The sequence below is a fragment of the Onychomys torridus genome, unplaced genomic scaffold (assembly GCF_903995425.1).
Source record: "Onychomys torridus unplaced genomic scaffold, mOncTor1.1, whole genome shotgun sequence".
In the NCBI taxonomy this organism is placed as follows: Eukaryota; Metazoa; Chordata; class Mammalia; order Rodentia; family Cricetidae; genus Onychomys; species Onychomys torridus.
Genome location: NW_023413701.1, coordinates 1144 through 16003, shown reverse-complemented (window position 1 = coordinate 16003; position 14860 = coordinate 1144). Strand labels below are relative to the sequence as shown.

Sequence of the window (14860 nt, the reverse complement as noted above, 5' to 3'; positions counted from 1 at the left end):
AAGGCTCTATGATGACAGGATATGCACCAATCTGATTACTGGGGTAAGCCAGCTCAGGCACCCTCTCCACTATTGTTAGTAGTCTAAACTGGGGTCATCCTTGTGGATTCCTGGGAACTTCTCTAGTACCAGGTTTCTCCCTATCCCCATAATGTCTGCCTCTATCAAAGTATCTCTTTCATTGCTCTTCCACTCCATCCATGTTGTAGCTGGACTATCCGATTTACTTATGTTCTCATCTCCCATCCCCTACTGCCCCCCCCCCAGGTTATTCATGGAGATCTCATCTATTTCGAATTCCCAGAGCGATCCATGCATCTCTCTAGGGGTCTTCTTGTTAGCTAGCTTCTCTGGAGCTGTGGGTTGTAGTCCGCTTATCATTTGTTTTACATGTAGTATCCACTTATGAGTGAGTCTATACCATGTTTGTCTTTCTGAGTCTGGGTTACCTCCTTCAGGATGACATTTTCTAGTTCCATCCATTTGCCTGCAAATTTCATGATATCATTGCTTTTTACTGCTGAGTAGTATTCCATTGTGTACATGCATTACATTTTCTTTATCCATTCTTTGGTTGAGGGGCATCTAGGTTGTTTCTAGGTACTGGCTATTACAAATAATGCTAATAGCATGATTTGTTAGAACTTGCTCAGATGTCTTTATTGTTATTTCACTCCCCTCCTTCTTCTGTATTTACTCCTTAAGAGTCCAGATGTTTATCACTCAAGCACAAACTCTGGTCCAGATAGGGCCTAGTGACTGCTGAACAAATCTGATAACACTAGATAAAGCCTGAGAGGAATACCTTTGGGACAAAACAAAGCCAGCAGAGTGCAGAAGGAAAAATTCAGGAAGAGGGTTAAAGGCACTGTTCACTCAAGCTCTGCTGGCAAGGCTCTCTCTAGTCCCTAACAAAACAATATATAAACAGAAAAGGGAAAAATAAAAAGTATTCATTCTTGAAGTGGACCCAGAGTCTTGTTTCTCTGTCTACTATTCCCCTCCTTTCTAGGTCCCTGTGCTGCTCAAGGCTGCACTGGCCATGGAATTTTTCTCCCTGCCCCTTCTTTAAAGACACATTACCTGGATCAGATTCTTCTAGCAGCCCTTTGAACGATGAATAGGACAGAATGTTTTGTTGAAATTCTCCTTCAACTCAGACCTTCTCTGTGTCCCTGTGGGAGCTGGGAGTGAGTTAGACCCTCTCTAGGCTGTCAGCATGGAGACCAAGGGCCCTATAGGCTTCACTGCTGAGGTGACAGCTTGCTGCTGCTTGGTGAAAACTGATGCCAGCTAGCATGTGGCTTCTTTTTGTCTATAGACTGAGGAATTAAAGAGCTCAGAGCAAACAAAAGCAAACTTCATGGCAAGCATTACAGACTGTCCCTGCCCCCCAGGGAGAGGAAAGACTCCAGGGCTAGGAGACTCCTGCCCTGGGGGAGGGGGTGAGTTTTCTTTTGTGTTAAGGGACTCCCATTTGGTAACCCTTCCTACTGTCATACTAGACCTAAGGCTCTCAAGGGTCCCTTTGGGGTAGATATTAAGTCCCTTGCTTCTGCCCACAAACATGGAAACAGCTGCTAGCTGTTAGGGTCTGTCACCAAATCAAGGCTGATCTCTAGCCCGCCTCCCCCATTTTGGGTGTTGTGATGAAAAAGAACCTTAGGACGAAAGAAGAACTCAATGCAGGGAAGGGAAATGGTGACTCATGTCCTTCCGGTCTTTCTTTGCTCTGCTGTCTTGACTTATACCAGGCTTTATACTTTCCACCTCCCTCTCCTCTCTCTCTCTCTCTCTCCCTCTCCCTCTCCCTCTTTCTCTTTCTCTTTCCCTTTGCTTCCCCGTCTCCCTTTTCTTCCCCCACCCTTTCTCTTCCTCCGCTGTTGTTCAACTTCTACCACATTGCACAAATACAAAGCTCTCATTGTTAACTACATTAATTTTGAAAATTAAAATAGGCCAAAGAAGGAGGACATATCACACAAGTCTCCCCAGACAACTACAGCATTGAGTTGAAAAAGAAAAAGCTGTTGCAGATAGACGAAAAGGAGGAAGGTAAGTTTGGCAGTTTTATTTGTACTAAATACAAATCAAAAGAAAGGCTGTTTCCTCTCATCCTTTATTTTTACTATTTTTCTACAATGTTTGGTTGGTTCTGCTAAAGGGTCATATAACTATTTCCTTCTATTTAAAACCTGCCTTCCTAGAAGGGAGTTCCGAGGACTCAGGACTAGAATCTAAAAATGTTCAGAAAGCTGCAAGATCGCAAGGCTCCTCCCAAAAGTTGTAAAAGCAATAAGCAACTGATGGCCCAGTGAGCTGCCTGCAGGCTGAAGGTCAGAGAGCTCCAGGGACAGTTTCCCCAGTTGTCACCCATGCTGCGGAGGGCTTCCCGGTGACAGGGCTGCTTTGGGTCACCATGCTCCTTCCTGTGAGTAACCCTGTAGAATCCTGGGTTCACTTAGATAGATTTGGGAGGGACTGGGCCTTTGACTGCTCTCTGTGCAGTGTCTGGAATGAGCAGATGTTTGTCACATCTACCCGGGGAAAAGCCCCACAGCAAATATCAGTAATATTTCTTTGCAGCTGATCACACCGCTTAGCTTGGTTTTTCTCCTGTGACAGTATCCTGATGGGGTAGTTAGATGTGAATATGCCATGGGACCTTGGAATGTGAGAAAGCTCTGTGTGGTCGAGAATAGTCTGGAAAGCTTTCTAAAGGGAGGGAGGTGTCCTGTTGGACTGGAACCGTTCTGTAGGAGGTTGTCTTCTGAAGTCAGAAAAGCAGCGGCATCTTTTTGAAACTTGTCTTTGGACGTTTGCTTTGGGAGGGTGTTTACTATACAGTTAGAATGGTGAGGAAGATTCACCACTCTGTTACTTCCTCCACTCCAGCTCTTCCTCTTCAACCAGAGCATGGGGGAGTGGGGGAGGGGAGATTGCTTCTGAATGCCAGATGACATCTTCCAGAGATGTTCTTAATGATCTTATGACTAGTAATACAAATTAATGTCCATGTTATTCACATACAGAATTACATAGTCAACTGAAATAAAATTCTATCAGGGATTTTTTTTTTAATGGGCCTTAGTAAGGCCCTGGTCCTAAGGTCTAAGTAGACACAGTTTAAAACAGAGCAGACAGACAGGACAGAGCCATACTGCTTCCAAACCTGACTGCATTAATTTATACTCTCATTAATTTATACCAACAATAGGGTCCTTTTGAAATTGCAACTTATGTTATTGACCGGTTGAGTTTCAGTCAGCCACAGTTATATGTTTTGACTTTAGAATATATATTAATGTAATCCATCACACCTGAAAATGCATTTAAAAAATTACCTAACTACAACTAATCTGATCAATCAGGAAAGGCCTTTCAAGTTAGCTCAACTTCTAACAGTGTTAAAAGTAGGAAACTAATTTTTTAGGAAAGACCTTCCTCGATCAAATAGAACTCACTGAAAGAGCAAATACTGAATATTAGTCACCAGATGTTCATCCACATTTGGTGCAAATGTGAACTAACGATGAAGGGGAGGCAGATAGACCATCCAATAAATTCCTTACAATTGTCTGATTTGAATGTGTGCTGATGGGAAATCCTATAAAAGTAGATCACTAGAATGTCTGTATATCAGCAACCAGAATTTATTTTTAAAGAAAATATATCTAAACTTATGTAGCCAGTCAGCATCAATGGGCCACAAGGAGGTCTCACCAGCTCATATCACTAGCTGGGGAGCTGTTGACAGCCAGTGGGTTTCCTGGGAAGGAGAGATTGTTTTCTTTAAGGGTGTGGCCCCGGTAGATATAAGAAGTTCAGGAAGCTGGAAGAGAAATGGGGGTTGATCTGGAAGGAGTTAGAAGTAGTAGTGTCAGAGTGACTATGATAAAAAACATTATGTGCACTATGAAATTAAGTCCCAGGGTTCAATTCCCAGCATCCACATGGTGACTCCCCACCATCTGTGATACCAATCCTAAGCAATCTGATATCTCCTTAGGCACCAGGCATGCAAATGGTATACAAACATACATGCAGGAAAAACACTTATACACATAGAATTAAAAATTAAATATATATACTGAATGTACATATAAACACAAATAAACACATAATCATATGTGTGTATCGTAGGTATCTACACATGTAGGATTCATACTTCCAAAACTCTTAAACAAATTATAACTTCCTTATAGGAACAAATGAAAAAGAAACTGAATAATTTCATTTTCAATCATACAGAGAGCTACCGAAACAGTGGGAGACCAGAGACATCTAGATTCGAGAAAAAAATAGACAAGAACAGAGTAATTAGGGAAATAAAAGGAAAAGAAGTAACAGTTTGAAAGAACCAATGCACTCTAAATATGCCAAATAGTTAACAATGCAGAATTATACTCAGGAAAAATAGCCCTCAGTATAAAAATAAAATAAGAGGGAAAGTATAATTTTGAGAATCTGCCACCAGAATATTTAAAATTACAGAATAGTATAAGTAGATGTTAAGCAGGAAAAAAAATCCCTAAATGATATAACAGAAATGTAAGAAAGAATGAAAAATGAGAAGCTAAAAGAATAAGCATTCTAAAAAATAATAATTTATATTATATAAATAATGATTTTAAAATTTATATACCTGACAAAGCTAACAACAACAGACATGTGAGATGATTCATTATAAATGGGGTATAATTCTATGAGCTCCTTCACTTCCTGGCAAATATTTAAGTGTAAATTTTTTTAAGAACTAAGCGCTACTGAGATGGCTTAGGAGGTCAAGGCATTTGTCTCTGAGCCCAATGCCCTGAGTTTGGTTCCTGAAAACCACATTAGAAGGAAAGAACCGACTCTCCTTCAGATTGTCTTCTGGGGTATGGGGAGATGGCTCAGTGGGTATGAGCACTGGCTGTTCTTCCAGAACCCGTGTTAAATTCCCAGCACCCACCTGGCAGCTTGCAGCTGTCCATAGGTCCAGTTCTAGAGGATCTGACACCCTCACACAGACATGCATGCAGGAAAAACACCAATGCACTTAAGATAAAAATAAGTAAACTATTTTACAAATTGTCTTCTGTTCTCCATATACATAGTGCATGAGAGCTCCTGTATGTGTTCATGCACACCACACACACACACACACACACACACACACACACACACAAGCAAGGGGAGGAGGGTATTTGTCTTGTTGCTTGGTTCCTGGCAGTCGGCCATAATTCTTATTACAGCTAATATGATATTTTTCTCTGGTTGTCTTTGGAAAATGTCTCTTTGTCTTTCATTTTCAATAGTTTGAATGTTGTAAACCTTTTTGCAATTTTTTTGGAAATGGAGTTTCTATGTGCAGCCCTGGCTATCCTGGAACTTGCTACATAGACCAGGATGGACACAAACTCACAAAAATTCACCTCACTCAGCCTCCCAAGTACCTGAATTAAAAGTGTGTGCAACCATGTCCAGCCAGTCTATTTTTGTTATGGATTTTGCCATATAATAATAGTAAATTTTAAAAAAATCTGTGAGAAAATTCCCATATCAATGCCATATATGGGACAGTTATTTGTCCCACCCCATAGGAATGTGTCATTTTTTCCTCTTCTTTTTGACATGTTTCACTTTTTGGTTGAAATTGGCACATTCTGTACACTATAGTACAGATGTGAGTAGATTACTATTGTGTGATCATTGAGCATCTTTCCTATCTCTGTTTCTCCTTCCTTCCTTCCTTCCTTCCTTCCTTCCTTCCTTCCTCCCTTCCTTCTTTCCTTCTTTCCTTCCTCCCTCCTTCCTTCTGGCCATTCACTATGCTGTCTTGTAGTATGGATCTCTCCTGATCTTATTTTCAGCTGCCCCTCTTCACGGCGCTCTTCTCCAGGTTTTATTTTCATTTTTTATTACATTTAGGATGTGTGTTTGTGTGTGTGTGAGTGTGTGTGTCTGTGTGTGCACCCATGTGTACATACGTGCTACAGTGGATGTGTAGAGGTCAGAGAGTGATCTTTAGGAATTAGTTCTCTCCTTCCACCTGGGATTGAACTCGGGTTGGCAGTCTCAGTGACAGGTGCTTTTACTTCCTGAACCATCACACCAACCATCCTCTTTGGAATTTAAAGAGAACCCTCTCTCTGCTTTGGAACCCTGTCTCCTTCCTTTCCAATTGCTCTCACACCCAAGGTTCCACGGTTACAAGGCTCTCTCTCCCAACAAGCTCACTTCTGAAGGGTAATTTTTTGTCAGCTCCTTTCCTAAACCAAACAATTATGCTTGAGTGGACATGTGCTTCCTATGCTAGGTCCTTACTGTGGGGAGCTGTGTTAATTTATACAGGAATCGGGCTGGATTTAAAGTTTACAGTTACTGTGCTTGCCCTCAATGTACCCAAGTCTTCCATTCCTTGTCCATATGTAATGTTTGGAGTCAAGGCTACTTTGCCATAGAGGTTTTCTCTGTTTCACTCACACCTCTAGATCATTCTAACGTCTTTTCTAAATGTAGCACTATGTCTTAGAAGAGGGTTGTAGTGGTTTGAAAGAAAATGCCCCCCAGGAGAAGTGGCACTATTAGGAGGCATAGATTTGTGGTAGTAGATGTGACCTTATTGGAGGAAGTGTGACATTGTAGGGATGAGTTTTGAGGTCTTCTATGCTCAAGCTACTCCCAGTGAGATAGTCTACTTCCTGTTACCTGAATATCAAGGTGTAGCAGCTCCTTCACCAGCACTATGTGTTCCTATATGCTGCCATGCTCCCTGCCATGATGATAATGGACTAAACCTCTGAAACTGTAAGCCACCACCTCAAGTAAATGTTGGCCTTTATAAGAGTCACCATGGTCATTAATGTGCCCTCACAACAATATAAACCCTTGCTAAGACAAGAGGTACCAGAAGTGGGGTATTGCTGTGATAGGCCTGACCATGTTTCGTTTGGAGGAATTTGGACTTTGGTACTTTGTGTTAAGAAAGCAGTGGCATGCTTTAAGCACTGCTTAATGGGACAGACTAGTAGGAGCGTGGAAGACAGTGGAGCTAAGAGTAATTAGAACTGTCTGAGGCTGGCTCAAAAGGTTTCAGAGGAGAAGTGTTTTAGTATGTTGCCTAGAGATCATTCTTGTGATATTTTGGGTGAAGAGTGTAGATGCTTTTTACCCTTATCTAAAATGGTTGCTTGAGGCTAAACTGAAGAGTTTTGGATTAATTGCCTTGGCAGAGGAAATCTCAAAACAGCCTAGTATAGACTACATTGTGTAGTTACTAGTGTTAACTCTAATGAAGATACATAATGAAGAGGAGCAAGCTGAGCAAAGAAAAATATTTGAGGAGAAAGGAGGACCAGAAAGTGGAATGGAGTGAAATCCTGTACTCAAGGAGATAAAAACGGATCAAGAAATGGAGTAAAGGGCATGGTGACCTCAGGGCAAGATCCCACCCAGCTAAGTTTTCAACTTGTGAAAATAAATTAAAGAAAAGCTTAGAGCCAGGTGTGGTAGTGCAGGCCTTTATTCCAGCACTGGGAAGGCAGAGGCTGGTGGATCTCTGAGTTTGAGGACAACCTGGTCTACAGATCCAGTTTCAGGACAGCCAGGTTCAGGAAGATGGAGAACAGGATGCTGGTGATGATGTAATTGAATGAGGGGGCTATATTCCAACCCCAGGAAGCAGCAGAACTAGGCAGCTTTAGCCACATCGTTCTGGCTTTAGAATCAAGAAGCAACTAAAGAAAGCCACCTGGGCCAGGCATGTGTCAGGGGTATCGCTGCATGAAGGTCTAGAGAGGCCGATTAGTGAAGCTGTGAAGCTGAAGCCTGGATTGCCTTGGAGACTCTAAGATATTAAAGATGCTGAGTTGTGGGATACCCACCAAAGAGAGCTGTTAACAGGGAGTGGATCCAGCCCAAGAGAACAAGTGTGTTGAAGTCAACCAAGCTGAACTGGGCTGGAGCTCTGAAGATCATTTTGACATCCGACATGGAGGTGCAAAGTTTGGAATTTGCCCAGCTGGTTTTTGGACTTGCTTTGGTCCAGTATTTCCTCACTATGCTCCATTCCCTACGTTTTTGGAACAGTAATATATGTATACTGTGCCACTATATGTTGGAAGCATGTGGTCTGCTTTTGGGTTTTTATTTTAGAGGGGATCATAGTTAAGAGATTGCATGAATCTCAGAAGAGAATTTGAACTTTATACTTTTAAATAAGTATGAGACTATTCTAGACTATAGAGTGGTAGCAACTGACAGGCCACAGTAGGAGCCTCCCCACCAAGCTCACCCAGTTCTTAGAAATGAGGGTGGTGTTCAAACAAAATGACTTGTCTTTTCTAACATCCTCTACTGCTGAGCCGTAACCCCACCCAGCTAATCTAAGCTGAAAAAAAAAATAAATCAGACTTCAGATCAAAGACAAATGTTCACATAAAAGGAGGGAAAACTCACTAAAGCTTCAAGGTTTTTTTTGGTTTTGTTTTGGTTTTTTGTTTTGTTTTAAGTAATAGGTAAGAGTTTTAAAGTAATTCTTTTTAAGGTTGAGAGGGGCCAAAAAACTGGTGATAAAGAAAGAGACCCCTGCTGAATGTGGGTGACAGTTGTGTGGCTTGATCTGTTTGTGGGGTCCCTGGCAGCAGGACCAGGACTTATCCCAGGTGCATGAACTGGCTTTTTGGAACCCATTCCCTGTGGTGGGATACCTTGCTCAGCCTTGATACAATGGGGAGGGGCTAGGCTCTCCATCAACTTGGTATGCCAGACTTTGTTGACTACCATGGGAGGCCTTACCCACTCTGAGGAGTGGATGGGGGTAGAGTGTGAAGGAGGTGAGGAGGTGGGAGAAGGGGAGGGAGAGTAACTGGGGTTGGTATGTAAAATGAAAACAATTTTAATAAATAAATATATTTAAATTTAAAAAAAAAGAAAGGGACTCCATGAAGGCGGGTGGACCACATTCTATTAGATGCTGTCACAGTTCTTGGTATCATTATTGGTAAAGTGTTTGGTCTGCTCTTTGTGGTTGAGAGGAGAGAAAAGAGAACTGGAGGTGGTACAACCTGGAGGATCCACCTGGATGTGAGTGTCCTTCCTACTTCAAGTTCTTGGTAGCTTAAACTGTTGGTGGGCTCCATATTGATAGCTAATGGGATGACATTGGCTGGGGACAGAAGGGACAACCAGGAGGGCCAAGATGTCACCTGAGAATAACTTAATTGAGAGCAAAGTAATCAGGAGCCATGAGTGGTGCCACATCTCTGTGTGATTTCCTTTCTGTTTCATTGTGTGATGAGTTCTGTGATTGTCTCATAGGACAATTCAAACCATGAAAATGATGACTAGTCGTAGTCACTGTGGGTGCTGCTGTCTATACTTATCTTCTGGGTCTCGTTTACAGTTTCAGAAACCCATCGAAGGTAAGGAGTTAATCTCTTCTTCTGTTTTACTTGATATTGTGTATCTAGGAAAGTGTAAGTTGCAAAGACCTACCAACTGGAATGGAGATGGGTGTGCTCAACATGGCTTATCAAGCAGCTTTAACAAACCGACATAACCGACACTTGTTAAACACAGCAACAAGTGAGGAACGTCCCAAACCTTTCATGTATAAGCTGGGACCCAGGGCAGAGGGTGCTTCTCAGAGACAGGAAAGCAGAGGGATGGCAGGCAAGCTTCCTAAGGCAGTCCATTCACGTATGTGCTTACACAGACATTGTTCTGTGCTGCTTGTGGATAAGTGCAGCCACTGTTTGACAAGGTCCACAGCTGTGTTGACACAGGCCTTAAGGAAACTTCCCTAGGACAGAGTACATTCATTTCTGTGTACTGAGATGGACCTGCCTTTGGAAAACTGTGGATAAGTACCAGTGGGAAACATTTCACTCCTCCAGTACCAGGCTATCTAAATATCTATCAAATTATTCCTCCATTGCAGCTTTTAAGGCTGACATATTATTTTGTTAGTGTTGGCTTTGTTGTTTGTTTTCTCAATTCATTGGTTGCTTCTCTGCTTTGGAGTGGGGCTTTAGTTGGTGGTAGTGGTCAGTTGCTTTTATTTGTTGCAAAACTTTGTTTTTGTTTTTATGATACATGGATTCACTCTGTAGCATAGGTTAGCCCTTCTCTTTGCTGTAGAGCTCAAGCTCAGCCTCAAACTTGCAGTTGTCCTGATTCAGCTTTCACTGCTTTTAGGGAGCTATTTATTAAAAACATTCTTTTCATGTTTATTATTATATCTACACAAGAATTGGGGCCAGGTGGTGGTGGAATACATCTTTAATCCCAGCACTTGGGAGGCAGAGGCAGGTGGATCTCTGTGAGTTCCAGGCCAGCCTGGTCTCCAAAGACAGTTCCAGAAAAGGAGCAAAGCTACATAGAGAAACCCTGTCTCGAAAAAAAACAAAACAAAACAAAAAAGAGTTGGGTTCATGCAAGCTACTTTGCCTTTATTGAAAATTTAATTAGTGATTGATTGCAGTGATCCATCTTATTATTACTTCATTTGACATACTAGACACTTTTAATTTCTTTTCAAGTCATAGAGACATCCTACTTGCCATGAGTCCAATGCCTTTCTAAAGTTTCCCATGTGTCCTAGTTAGGATTTCTATTGAGGTGATGAAACACTATGGGCAAAAGCAACTTTGGAGGAAAGGGTTTATTTGTCTTATATTTCTACATCCATAGGACCCTCATTGAAGGATGTCAGGACAGGAACTCAAACAGGATAGGAACCTGGACTCAGGAGCTGATTAAGAAGCCATGGAAGGGTGCTTCTTACTGGCTTGCTCTTGATGGCTTGTTCAGCCTGCTTTTTATAGCATGCAGGATCACTAGTCCAGAGGTAGCTCCACCCACAATGAGCTGAGCCCTTGCACATCAATCACTAATGAAGAAAATTCCCTACAGACTTATGTACAGCCCAATCTTATGGGGGCATTTTCTGAATTGAGGCCCCCTCCTCTCTGATAACTACAGCTTGTGTCAAGTTGACATAAAAATAGCCAGCACATCATATTATTTCATAATACTCACAATAACCATATCATAATTATGACATGATAGTTGATAAAATTGGTTTATAGTTATGTGAGTGCAGTACCTATAGAGGCCAGAAGATGGGGGCAGATCACATGGAGCTGGAGTTACAGGTGGTTGTTAGCCAATGGCAATTGAACTCAGGTTCTCCTTAGGAACAGAAAGCTTCTTAACTGCTCAGCCCTCTCCATCCCCAAATCACCACCATTTTGAAGAAGATCCCAGCAAGGGTTATTGGAGGTTGAATGGCTTTTCCAAAATAAGTCATTGAAAACCAGAGTTATATTGACAGTTTACATTAAAGACATCTCTGTATAAAACATATGTGACCACAAAATCTTAGTGTAAAATGATTTCTACACCTCTCAGTGTTCCATAAAAGACAAAAGTTGGTTAACCTAGCAAAACTTTTTACATGAAATAGCAACTTTTCTTTGTTCTCTACTCTATTTCTTCCCATTCAGATATGGCTTCAGTTCAAGTTGCCTGTGTCCTTCAGTCGCTGGAATTTGGTCACGACATCCTCATGCCCTACAGTGCCTCTGAACCTACCAGTTTTACCAAAAGAGACAGAGCTGAGAGTCAGGGAGGTCCTGGAGAAACTAGACAAACAGATCCCTCCCAGACCTTTCACCCACCTCAACAACACCACCAGTGCCACACACAGCACAGCCACCATCCTCAACCCTCAAGACACTTACTGCATGGGGGACAACTGGATGTGCTGTTGGAAGCTAGGGACCACCTGGGACGCAGGAAGGAGTATGGTGGGGACTTCCTGAGGGCCAGGATGTCCTCCCAGCCCTGAAGGCAGGAGCTTCTGGAAAGGTGACAGACTTCAACAATGGCACCTACCTTGTCAGCTTCATTCTGTTCTGGGAGGGCCCGGTCTCCCTGTCTATCCTGCTCATCCATCCCAGTGAAGGAGTGTCAGCTCTCTGGAGAGCAAGAAAACAGGGCTACGACAGAATCATCTTCACTGGCTGGTTTGTAAATGGAACCTCTCAGGTCCACACTGATTGTGCCTTGGTTCTAACTCAAAGTGTCGAGCTGTGCCAATATCTGGATGCCCAGGACCAAGAAGCGTTTCTACTGTGTTAAAGCCTCCAAATGTACCCTGTGCAGCTCTTACCCATATGCAATCAAAAAACAAGGAAGTTTCCTATCTTAGACAGCAAGACAGGAGCCTCTTTGAAAGGTAAATAATTATTGTTTCATATTTCTGGAGAGAAATGGTAATCTAGGATGCAGGGAATGTATTCCAAGCACTGTAACTTAGGGACTCTGTAAGAAGAGTCCTTTGGGAGGGAACCTGTGAATTCATTTGGGCAGTGTTCAATCTCCAGGGGCCTTCTGACATTTGTGATAAGTAATACTTATCAATGAACCTAAAAAATGCAGGTTGATTAAGAACCAAAAGAAAGAGAACTGTACGTGTGTGTGTTCTAATCATTCTTTCTGTGTCTCAATACACTGCATTGCATACATACCTTCTGGTCCCTGGCTCCTATGAACTATGAAACAAATAAATGGAAACTTACTAAATGACCTGAAATTCTAGGCAAAGAAATTAGTATTATCATGAGAAGTAGCAGAAGGATTGGCCGTCTGGTTCTGGAACTATGCTTGAGTTGAGGCCACTAGATTAATTTCTGTATCTGTCTCTTTAAGGTCAAATATAGGTGTGGAGATTATGGGAAAATCCAATGTGATTAGTGTCTCCAAATGCAACAGTAAGTGGTTCTGTGCTTGGCGGGCGGTGCTTAACACTGGACCCATTTAAAGGTCCTTCTCTTATGCTGGACTCGGTCACTGTCTCGGTTCTCATAAGGTGGGCCAAGGCACCCATAAGCGAATGAATGTTTGGATTCACTAGGATCTTTCATGCCTGCTTTAGTACCCACATCTCTCAGCAATCGACTCCTCAGGTAGAAGGTCATCTGCACATCCTACACAACAAGCTGCAAACACAAAACTCTCTCCCAAGTCTTTACCTAGTTCTTCATCCCCACCACCACCATCTCCTGCCACCTTCACAGCCTCCCTAGAATTATCACTTAGACATCTCCAATGTGCCATCTAGGAGTCACTTTACTACTATGCTTCACTCTTTGTTTGAATTTTTTCAAAGAACCTCATATGTATATTCACTTCTCTCTCTCTCTCTCTCTCTCTCTCTCTCTCTCTCTCTCTCTCTCTCTCATATATATATACTTTGAACACCTCACAAATACCACCTAAAATGATTTAAGACAACTGTATCTTTCTCTCTCTATTCACCATGAAAAGTTTGCTAATTGCTAAGCCATTTTTCCACATAGAAGGAAAACACATGTTTCTGATTGCAGAAGTGAAGTGTAGTCCTTACCCAGCAAGCCCAAAGCCCTAGGCTTGACCCTTAGCACCATGTATACAAACTATGATTTCCAAAATCTGGAATTGTTGGCAGGAACATGAGGTATTCAAGGCTATCCTCATCTACATTGTTGAAAGTAAGCCTGGGCTACATGAGTCCCTGTCTCAAAGACAGAGACAGACTTAGAGAGGAAGAGGGAGAGAATGGTATTTGTCCCATATAGATCAGTAGTTCATAGTAGTTATTAAAATATTAATTTACCCTTTTGGAGTGATGAATAGTTGTGAACCCAAACCTGCTGCCACACCATCCTAGCCACCCACACACGCACACCTCTCCAAGTCTCTTCATTACCCAGAGATTAAGGTTGAAGATCTGGCCCTTCTTAGACCTCCAAGCCTCTCTCAATGCAAATTGGCCAATTTATAGCCAAGTTCACCCTGCATTTTTCTCAAAGCGCTCATACTTTCATAGTGACATTTTAGACACCATGAGTTCATGTGACAAGCTCAGGAACCAAGTGGAATAACACATTCAGATTGAAGAGCTCTCGCCCTATATAAGAATTGATGAAGCTGGTCTCATGGCAGGGCTAACAAAGAGTTAAATTTTAGGTGAAGGCCTTTTTTATTCTGAGAGGAAAAACCCCATGCACTTTTCATATAAACATTAATAGGTATCACTTAGGAAACTCACATCAGAGGAAAGTTTTACTGAAAATAAATATTCCATTATAAAGATACTTTCATAAGCTTCTTTTTTGTCACCAACCACCCACATACCTATCTAGAGGGTTCTTTGGAAAAGATGGAAGGCTCTTAAACACAGGTGAGTAGAATGGTGTTTTAGAGGACTCGACCTTGCTGATTTCTTGGCAGAAGAAGCTGTTCCAGCAAAAGAGAGATGCAAGCTGGGGAAGGTGTCTACAATCCCCAGTGGGCATGTCTGGAAGAACATGTGGAACCCAGTCTCCTGTAGTTTGGCTCCAATCAAAATGAAAGAATGCCTGAGAGGAAAATTCATCTATCTGATGGGTGATTCCACAATCCGCCAGTGGATGGAATACTTCAAAAGCAGTATCAACAGTAGGTATCAATATAAGCTGTTCACTTCTCTTTTGGAAACTACGTTTTCATTTCTAGGGGTAAAAAAGAGTACAGGAAATTCCTCCTCCTTCATACTTCTATAGTTCTTAATCAGGAACCACCAGCATTATCCACAAAATGTTACTATCAATTCCTAGAACCATGGTTCTCAAGCTGTGGATCATGACCCCTTTGGGGACAAAAGACCTTGTTCCAGGGGTCAAGAAAAAAATCATCTGCATATTGTATATTTCCATTGTGATTTATAAAAGTAGCAAAATTACATTTATGAAGTAGCAATGGAAATTATTTTATGGTTGGGGTCACCACAGCATGAGGAACTGTATTAAAGGGTCATGGCATTAGGAAGGTGGAGACCCACTGGTCTAGA

The 14860-nt window shown here is 42.0% G+C and overlaps 1 pseudogene; it reads left to right on the top strand.

Moving 5' to 3' along the window:
* Window positions 1-2328: 2328 nt before the first annotated feature.
* Window positions 2329-14528, top strand: LOC118576430 (annotated as a pseudogene).
* Window positions 14529-14860: the final 332 nt, after the last annotated feature.